Below are 11601 nucleotides of genomic sequence, written 5' to 3' on the forward strand. Positions count from 1 at the left end.
TGAATACATTTGACACCCATTGCAGGCAATTCACTTGGAAGAATTCCACGGAATTCATGAATTTTTACAGTACGGTATTGGTGTTGCCAGGCGCTGGTGGCTCACTCCTATAAACCTAGCTATTCAGGAGGCTGAGATCTAAGGCTCACAGTTCAAAGCCAGTCTGGTAAGGAAAGTCCGTGAGACTCTTATCTCCAACAAACCACTAGAAAACTGGAAGTGAAGCTGTGGCTCAAGCAGTAGAGCACTCACTTTGAGCTTAAGAGCACAGAGATAGCACCCAGGCCCAGAGTTCAAGCCCCATGACAGACACCCCCCCCCAATAAAATAAATTTGCACTTATTTGGATTGTGGAAATATTTTGAATGGACACGAAGGATGGACTTGCATTTTTGAAATTTGAGAAACTTAACCCGACCATTAGGACTTACGAGAACAATTTGTACAGCCTTCTACAATTTCATAGAGGTAGTGATGCATACTTATCCTTTGGGCAATTTCGAATGCAGTTTCTTCTAAGTTGTTCTTCAGGCCTGGTTTTATATAATGGTTGAACAGAAGGAGATCCAGCATATCTTTGCTATCTCAATTCTCAGCAGCAAGATGTAAGGGGGTCAAGAGGCCTTTAGTTTGGGCATTGGTATCTGTATCATGATGAAGTAAGAAAGATGCCATTCTGTTATTATTCCGTATATATGCACTGTGCAGGGGTGTCCAGCCCTCTACAGTTATTGCATTTGCCACTTGAGCCACCAACTCACGGACAATGTCTAAGTGTCCACTGTAGGCTTCCTGATAAAGAGGGGTATACTCATCGTCATCCCTAGTATTCACATGAGTAACCTTTTTGGAAAGTAGTCTCTGCAATTGATACCATTCCTCACTTTTTCATCATGTTCCGTGTCTTCATCAGAATTGCCTATCCAGAGACTGAGTGCAAGTGGGAATGAGGTGTCCATGTATTTCCCTAATAGTTCACGTTGGTTGAACTGTTCAGAAAAATCCAGTGAATTTATTTATGATTTATTTTTCCTTTTTCCATTTTTACTATTCTAAATTATTCTAACTGGGGAGTATGGAATTGATAGAGAGCAGAGGAAAGACCTCCATTTTCAAAGGTACAGACTGATAATATGGAGCAGTGGTGTCTTCATGTGCAACTTATTCTAGGAATGAGAAAAGATGAAATAATGCCTTCTATATAAATGCTTTGGAAAATGGAAGAGCAGAAAGTGAAATGATGCAACCAAAAATATAAAAGCAACATAAATTAGGATATTTATGGAGCAATCATATTATCTATGAGAACCATGAAAGAGAGAGAGGAAAAGAGAGACAGATGTGCAATGACCTAGCTAGCCACAAAATGCATGCCTCTGATTAGAGGCAAGAGCAAAGATGGAAATAGAATTTATGTATTTACTTGAAATTAGTAATTGCATTTTTAGTAGCCTACATAAAGAGACATAGCTTTGACCAAATTGCAGACAAGAATCTAAATCCTTGATAATTCTAGTAACAGATCTGACTGAAATCAGTTGAATCACACTTTTTCTGTATAATGAAGGAATAGGTCCAGGCTAGGAAAGCAGCTAGAGAAGGCAGGCCAATTGTATCTGTGAAAAAACTTTGTGGAAAATGGGATTGAGGATTACTTACTGTTGATCCACTTGCACTGGAAGCATGATTCTCAACTATTGCTTGCAGATCCTCAACTATTGCTTTGATAATTATATTCTTCAAGAAGAAAAAGTGGGATTTAATTGTTAGCAAAGTACTACTAATACATTTTGACTTCTCATTAAGCACCTTCAATCATCAAAAACACATTAAGACAATAGACAAGCCTACTTTTTTTAGATGATAACAAGTGTCTTTGAAAAACAAGGAATTTAAGTTGTCATGCAAAGGACTTCGATTTTACTACTGCATTATACATTTTTTCTAATGTTGGGTACCAATAAATAATGAATCTATTAGAAAGCTCTTAAACCTCATATGTCAAATCGTGGGTTCTTTTATACTATATTATGGTAATTTTTATGTATGGTCTTAAGAAGAAATTTAAATTACTAACTTGAATTTCTGACAGGACAATATCATCACTGTAAATCTTGCTTCTATACTCTCAGTTTTAAATTACTATTTAAGTATGTGCATTAGATAGGTATAGAGAAAAAAGTAGAAGCCACACTGGTGGCTCCTGTCATTAATCCTCGCTAATCAGAAAGATGAAGTCTGAGGATTGCGGTTTAAAACCAGAACAAACCAAAAAAAAAGTCCATTAGATTCTGATTTGAAAGAAACCAACAAAAGTTAGAAATGGAGCTCTTGTACAAGCAGTAAATTGCCTTGAGAAAACTCAAACAAAAAAATAACAAATTCTGGGACAGAGCCAGGCCCTGAGTTCAAACCCTAGTATTAGCACCAGGCCACTGAATTAATTAGGTAATTAATTACTTAAAAATACATTAAGTGGTCACATGTGGAGGGGCAGGATGTAACACCCGTAGTGACTGGATTGTGTATTATTTTGTAGCAAGGCAAATTATCATTTGTACTAATCACTAAGATTTTATTTGAACTTTTTTGTACAATAAACCATGAATTTAGCATGCATGTGTATGTGTGTACATGTGTGCACATATATGTATGTGTATATGTGTGCATGTGCTGTTGCAATGTTGCTTGCCAATGTGGACAGGGTGAGGCTAAAAAGAGCTAACTGTGTTGCTATGTTTTTATTATCATTGTTCTGTCATGTCATTTCAGTTGAACCACCCTTCTCTACATTTTATTTGTCAAATAATAACATCATCAAAATAAAAGCATTTACAACATTAAGTTAGATAAAAGAGATCATTTTCAGCTCTTATTATATGTTAGGTGAGAAGATACAGACAAAATTAGGTAGTAAATTATTGCTGTAAGATGACTGTCAGTACAAAAGGTGTATTTGACCTGTTAAATTGGTTATATTTTTAAGATATGCTCATTGAGTGAGTTTGGCCGACTTGACCGAACAGGTATTACTCTCTGCTTATTCCTGGATAAAGTCTTTCCGGATTTCTTTTTTTTCTGGGGGTCCGTTCATGGGGCTTAAACTCTAGGCCTGGCTCTGTCTCTCAGCTCTTCAGCTCAAGGCTAGCGCTCTGCCCCTTGAGCCACAGCACCACTTCCGGCTTTATTCTTTTTTTTCTTATGTGGTGCAGAGGAATCGAACCCAAGGCCTCATGCATGCAAAGCAATCGCTCTACCACTGAGCCACCTTCCCAGCCCTCTTTCTGGATTTCTGTTGGAAATAACTTTCTTTGAAAGATCATATCTATTCTCACTAAGAGATAATCAGCTCCATATTTATTACAGTTGAATATCCCATCAGATTGACTGAAAATCGGTATTGTGGATATGCTTATTAGATATTCATTTCAAAAATGAACGAACAAACAAAAAACATGTGTCTTCTCCATATTGTGGATGTATTTGAATTCGTTTTGTACATGCAAATATATCTTCAGTAATGGCTCTTTTGTGAGAGTAACTACAGCAATTTTAATAAATAAGGCTTTCTAATATCTTTTTCAATAAAAATACCATCCCAAAGCGAATCTTGCAATTTCTGAAAAGCCTTTGACTATTTTAGTATTATTTCAGTTCATTGACTATAGAGCTAAAGATATTTCTGAAATAAATATTGTTAAGATCTGAAAATGTAAGTGGGTATATAGGCATTTTATGCATCATTTTATGAAAATCCAGTTTTTATGAAACTAAATGAAATAGAAAAAAAAGAATGTACCTGAATTTGGTAAGCTAATTAATTATTAGTATAACTTTGTTTTCTATTAACACAGTCCTTTTAATGTAGATGTTGCAATTAAATTATTTCCTTTGTTTCTCTGTACTTCAGTTGTTTTTAGAATCTTTGTAGTTATAGATTAGGATTAATCTTGTGTTTTGTGTCCTACTCCCCAGAAAATGAGTTATTTTCAAGTATTAATAGTTTATAATTAAATCTTCAGTATCATCAGAAATTTTTTAAAATGCAGTAGTTTGATGACTTTTTAAAACAATTGTGTTCACAAGTTGGAGAGTCTTTAATTCATGCTTAGGTCTTGGTGTCTATGATTTTTACCCTCTCGTTCCTAACATAAATTATAGGTCAGGCTGCATTTTTGCGTTTATGAAAAGTAAAATATTTATCTGGGGTCAAAGGTGATTTTTATATCAGTCTTGCTTTAATAGTATATTAAAATAGTACATTTCTCTCAAAATTTTGGGTATAAAAAGTAATCAAAATACTTGTAATGGTAAACAACTTAGGTGAGCTACAATGTGGAAATGATTGGTCCATAAGACCTTCAGTCTGTTTGCATTAAGAATTGGACAGGTCATTCTTTCAGTAAGACTGTGTTAAACAGAGATGTGGTCCCCAGACAGTGCAGTGTTGAGTCATGGGATAGAATATGATTTCTCCTATTTTGAGTTAGAAATCAAGAATATTACACTTTAGCAGTTCCTTTCACCAGGGAGGTATGAATTGATTATGAACTTGGAGTTTTCATATTACAGTTACCTATTTTCTAAAAAAGATAAACTGAAGTATTATTAGAGTGTACACAATAATTCTGGGAAATTTTCCTAGAGTTAGTAGACTAAGTGCTGGTATTTTAGTCATAAAATAGAATGATACAGTGGGAGATGGGCTAACACTTACCATGTGTGCAATGTTGTACTAGTAACTCCAACTCTGAAGATTTCAATATCACCATCTGAAAATTTAAAACGGAAGTAGTTCCACTTTATGGAATCATTGTGAGGATTAAATTAGATACCATAAGTAAATTACTTGGAAAAGCAATCAATAGGCATTTGATATTTCTACTTGTTATTTTATCATGTGATGAATTTTAAGATTTTTGCTGTAATTTTTATATTGTGTCTATTTAGGATATGAAATGTGATATATTGATATTCATTGCATTGGTCACTTTTCTGTCATTATGAGGAAAATACCTGCAAAGAAAATTTCTGAGGAGGAAACTATTATGTTGACTTATGGTTTAAGAGAACATAGTTTAAGATCAGGTGTCTCCATTGTTCTTAATTATACTTTTATTAAATAGTTGTTCAAAAGAATTTCCATTCCACAAATCAGTTTATAAGTACAATGTATCTTTACATATCTTTCCCACACCCTTCCAAATCTCATCCTACTTTCTTTTTTTCTAGTTTCATACTATCTGCATTAACTATTATGCCTTCACTCTCTTCCTCCATAACTCACTTTATTCCTTCCCTTTGACTTCCCTTCACATCTCCCAAGTGATCGTTTCCTGGTATTCATTTTGTTGGATTAAAAGTTCAATTGTATAAGAAATTACACCTTTTAAATACTCCTCAGCAAATAGCATGCTTTGGTTAATACTGTTGTGTAAACTTGCATAAAGTTCTAGCTTCCAAATACGCGACAGAACATGGGTCCTTTGTGTCTGGCTCTGACACATATATTTTGCTTTTACAATATTTAATATGTGAATATTTAAAAATTATTTTCTTAATCGTTACGTTTGTTAAATTCAAATAAATTTATTTTTTGTAGTTCTAAACATATATGTCTAAATAACAAATACTTACTCTATTTTTAAGAAGCACATACTTTATTAAGAAAAGCTTCATCACCTGATCACTTTTTTGTAAATATTTGTACTTGAATTTAAAAAAATAATGTTTGAGCTGGGCCTGGTGATTTGTTGCTTCCATTTTCTAGCTATGGTGGGAAATGAAAATAGGGTTTGTGATACAGGAGAGCATGAGAAACTATGAGACCTTATTATAAAAATATCCAGAGTGAAATGATTAGAGATCTAGCCATATCAAGCACTGGCTATCATATACTAAATCTTGAGTTAAAACACTAGTAACATCAATCTTTGTCAAAATAGAAGAATACATGTTTTAAAAATGTTTATTATTTAAAAATTGTTTGCAAAGGTTCACATATCTTCTATTTCTTAATTTTCAATTTACTTAATGTTTAAGAATCCAAGTATATTGTGACTATTTTATTTCTATAAAACTTTAAAATAGTACCAGGAATATTATGATTTCATATATTAACATACTTTTACTATTTGTGATAATTTCCTCTTTAATATGATAATATCAATATTCCAAATGAGGGTATGTGGTGTGTGTGTGTGTGTGTGTGTGTGTGTGTGTTTGTGTGTGTGTTTATGTGGGTTTTGTGTGTGTGTGCTTTGTTTGTACTTTGTAATGCTTGGGAGATCACACCATTGTTCACATATGGTAGGCCAATGTTTTACCACTGAGCTCTACTCTCTAGTTATAATCTAAATAGTGTTTTAAATTATGACTTTTAAATTGTCAATGCTAGTATGTTTTTCCAAAATTATATATGATAAAATGTGGTCCACCTTCTATGAAGGTTAGCAATTTTTATTATTATTTTATTGTTACTTTATTGTTATTTAGAATTTTTCCACTGTCTTTCCACTTCCAAACACTTGTGTTTTTTATTGACAAAGATTTTACTTTGCTTCTTTTCTCTCTTCATTCTTTTTCCCTTAGAGTTTACCTATTCTTTCTCTTATTTCTTTGGAAATTAATTATTATATTTCTATTACTATTTCTTTCCATTGTAACAGGTCTATACAATGCTTTATTTTCTATTTTATTTTTCCCATGTTCTCTGACTCCCAGTCCAAACTATTAGGTGGATTAAAAAGTAACTTGATTCAGGACACTTTGATTATTTTCCTCATTCTCTTCTCTGAAGTTTTTCTGTTCTTTGATCCACAATACCAATGATATACAACTCCTATGTGGTCCATCATTCTATCACCTCTCACTCTGCTCTGTTGTACAGCTCAAGTCATTATCATTCAATTTTATGCTATAGAGTTTTTTAAATCTTAACTCATTCCTAAATTAATTTTATTTGCTTCAAGCATTTTCTAAAGACATTTTTCTATATATAATATCTGGGTTCTTGTGTTTTCACAAGGTGCAAAATATGAGTGACTATCAAACATCTAGATAGCTCAGTAGAATATTGGTCCATCGGCTCAATAGACTCATATGTAAATTCAAGGAATACAGGTCAGTTAGAACAATCCTGTAAAATGATGTAGCTTGAGCCCTCATACTATTTTTGAATCTTATTACCATGTTTAGTAATGAAGACAACATAGTTTTACTATAATATCAGATAAAAGAATGTAACAGATTTGTCAAAAATAAATTCTTATGTGTCTAGGGAAGTTGAGTATTTCTTTATATGTCTATTGGCCATCCTTCTTTCTTCTTCAGAGAAGTTTCTCTTTAAGTCTTTAGCCCACTTTTTCATTGGGATTAGAGTTGTTTCTTTGAGAATTTTTCTTGTGGGATTTGGATTCAAATGTTTTTTTTTTTTTTCTTGCGATTGTTCTTAACATATTTTAAAGATGATTTCTTTGTTGTTTGTATGTCCCTCTCCCACGGTATAATACCTGTTTTCACTGTATTTGATGTTGGTACAATTTGTGGAGGGGAAGTGAAAAAACAAATCGCTTAAATAGGGACACAGGTGGACCCGTTGCGACAATGAGATGTACAAGATGATATGTCGAAAAAATAACTTTACAACTTTGGCCTGCTGAGGGGCAGCGGGGTTGGGGGTGGGAAGATGTGAAGGGATGCGAAGGGGAAACAAAGGAGGAGGCAACAATGCTTGATAAGAAAGGTACTCATTACCTTGACCATTAATTATAACCCCTCTGTATGGTATTTTCACAATAAAACAAATACTCAGTTTTATGGTCAATAGATTTTGAAAAGGATCCCATGACTTTATGAAATAAAAATAGAATCTTATGGTTATATTGGCACTATTACCTCCCTCGATTTAAAGAATGATCTTAGACTACTATCTCAATCCTTATACAAAAATTTAAAATAAAAAATGATTATCAAACTAAATGTGAGATGTAAAAACCTATAAAAGATTAATGTAAAAATTCATGACATTGGATCAGTAGAATCAGTAAAGATTTCTAAAAAATGACATGGAAAGCATTAGTGGTAAAGAAAAGCAAGAATAAACCGTATAATATCAACTGATAGCCTTTCATAATTCAAAGGACACTATAACAGGAGTGAAAACATATCCAACAGATAGAGGGCACATATTTGTTAATGCTACCATGTTAACGTTACAATGATTATGTATTTTTATATCTTCTAATGATATATAAATTTTTCCCCGAATGGGATATTTCTTTACAGAACATATGTAAATTGATAGTCAATAGGAAGAGCATATGAAATAAGCTCTTCTTTAGTATCTAAGAATAAATAAAAAGAAAACTCACTAGTATGACCAAAATATAAAAAATGACTCAAAATATAGTACTGCATTTGTGGAGAAACTGATATACTCCACATAGCAAATTGATTTGTATAACAATGCAATCATTTTAGCAAGCAAGTTTTTAAAAGGTCGAAGAGAATTGCATAGGATCGATCCATTACACTTCTATGAATGTATATAAAGAGAAGTAAAAACTTTTTTGGACAGGGAATGTAGGCCATTGACAGTGCACTTGAGTAGTATGTTTCAGACACTGGGTATAATTCCACAAACAAATTTTGAAAAGACATACTATAAAGGATGTATGCTGGACAAATTCCTGTAAGTCAATTTTATATCTATTTTAATGTCTGTTCTAAAATTTACAGCATTTCTAGTTGAAGAAATGCAAAGTTCTGAAAATTAGGCTTGGAAAACCTATGGTTGTACAATTCACTTCCAAAGCACTAAAATGTAAACAATAAAAGGAGATAATATATTGCAAGTGAATTACATGTCAGCAAAAAAAAAAAAATTGTTAAAAATACTTCACACAAAATGCAGAATACCTAAAAAGATGCTTTTGGTGTTGGCTAAAAACTTTGTAAACTACAGTTTTTAAAACAAAGATGTGATTTCTGTTTATTTTGAGGGTTTTTTCTTTTTATTTTGAATTTATAAATGTATGTGAAGGAGGAGGCTGTAATGCTTGATAAGAAATGTATTCATTATCTTGCCCATGTAATTGTAACCCCTCTGTACAATATGTTCACAATAAAAAAAATAAAAAATATAAAAAAAGTATGTGATAACTGTAATACCTAGGAATTATGCATCACTTCTAAGTAATTGATAACCTTTTCTGGAAGAAACTTTTAGCAAATGACAGAAGACACAAATTTATGCATCTGCATTTTATGAAAGCCATATATTACTTGCTCAATCCAATTGCTTTTCTCTACTTTGTTAGGGAAAAAATATTCTCAAGATAAGAGCCAATAGCAGTGAAAAGAAACAAAATACAAAATCATCTTGATTTATTTGTGAAAATAACAAATGAAATAAAACAATTCCACTTAAGGGAATCCAATATAAGTATATATAAAGATATGCCTGGATGCCAACATCCATTGAATTTTTGAAATTTTAATTTCTATGAACATATGAAAACTAGAACAAGAAAATAAATTTATTTTTTAGAGCAAACCAGACTTGGAATAAATTTCTTAATTGTTTTGAATTACAAAAGAATTGATACTCTTTCCTTTGGAAACATTTAAAAATGTTTATCACTTATTATAATTCAAATACCAAGCAAGAGTACTTTTATATAATCATTACAAATATCATTTTATTACTATCATAATATAGAATAAAGACCCGCCCCAATATACTACCTACCTAACCTTATTCTTAATTCCTAATCATTACCTAACTATCTTAAATAAACTAAATAGTCACATCTTTAACATAAACGTAAACATTCTATACTTTTACTTAACATTTTTCCAGGGGCATGTATTCATTTTTCTAAGAAATGTTCACAGCAGTTAAAAGATGCTTTTGTGAAATTAATGTGATATATTTTGTTGTTGTTGTTGTTGTTTGCTAGGCCTGGGCATTGTCCCTAAGCCTTTTTATGCTCAAAGACAGGACTCTACAATTTGAAGCACAGAGTTAATTCTTATTTTTAGTGGTTAATTGAAGATAATCTAACAAGTACTTTTCTGTCACTGGCACTTGGTTTGAGGTATTTTTTAATTTTAATTGTTTTAATATTTTTGTTTCACTATAATGTTCATCATTCTACACATAAATTTAGATATATGTATAAATTTCTGATGACAAATAATCTTTAAAATGTGTCTTTCTACACATAACATATATATATATAAATGTTATGTGTAATATATATATATATATATATATACATATTTCTGAAGACAGACTCCTTCCAAAATGTTATGCTACTAGTTTTTACCTTTTTCATTTCAAAGATACAAATCCTATTTTTCTAAAGGTTTCCTAGAATAAAATATTATTTCAAAAGAAAGTAGAGTTTATTACTTTTAAGGGAATTTTAGATATACCCATGATATTTTAGTAACATTACAGTATAATACTTGAAAAAGTTCTGTCCAAACTCTTAATTATTTGTGTGTAGTGAGGGGGAGAGAGGAAGTTAATTCATACTGGTTAAGAATTTTCAATATTTCCAAAAACTATTCCATAATTTGTTATAAGCACATAGTCGAGCTACCTGATATGGTTTAATTTTTTGTTTGTTTCTTTATTTGTTCTAATTTTTAATATGGACGCAAACACAGTGATAACATTAAAATTATTAATCAAAAGACAAATAATAGCAAAATCATAGACACATATCAGACTTTCAATAATTAGCACTTATGAAGCTAATAATTTTGATGAAGAGGATGATGACCACAGTGTAGCATGATAACAAAAATGTTGTGATTGAAAAGGCAAAAATTTTAGACATCTTCGAATCTAGATTTCCCACATAGAATACATAGTTATAAACAGAGTTGGATTACATGCATTAATAATAATAGGAAAGTTTCAATATCAAGAATATAGGGTTTTATTGAATGACATTGCACCATTTGTTAGGAAATGGAAATACTTGGAAAAAATTATATTAAGTGATGTAAGCCAGGCTTGTACAACTCATTGTTACAATGGGTCATACTGTATACTTGTTTCAGCATTTTGTAATTTCCCTTCCCCTACTCACATTAGAAAAATGTATATGCATGATGCAGGTCGCCGACAACAAATATAGTGAAAACAGGGGCTATACCATGGAGGAAGAAAATAGAAGAGAAACCAAAAAATCACATACTACATGTTACATACCTTAAAAAAATATCAAGAAAGAAAAAACAAATTGTGTCCCTGTCTTGGGGTCCATTTCACTTAACATCATCTTATAAGGCCATATGTACATGGATAATGTTTTAAAAGCCATTTAAGTTCCAAATGTTCTCATTACGAATTTGTCTCTGAAACACATGTTACCTCATGTCGAAAGATGTACTTGTGCTATTTCAATGAATCCACAAAATGTTCATTTTACCTGGAGAAGCACCATAGATTGTTAATGTAAGTAAATGTGAGGAACTGTCACTGGAAGTGGAAACTGATTTCAAGAGAGGAATTGAACATAGAGAAATGACAAAGTTCAAGTTAATTTGGGCTGTCCTTTTAATGGTATAAGAAAAGAATCCAAG

This window comes from Dipodomys spectabilis, unplaced genomic scaffold (assembly GCF_019054845.1).
Source record: "Dipodomys spectabilis isolate Male_0828 unplaced genomic scaffold, ASM1905484v1 ptg000491l, whole genome shotgun sequence".
Classification (NCBI taxonomy): domain Eukaryota; kingdom Metazoa; phylum Chordata; class Mammalia; order Rodentia; family Heteromyidae; genus Dipodomys; species Dipodomys spectabilis.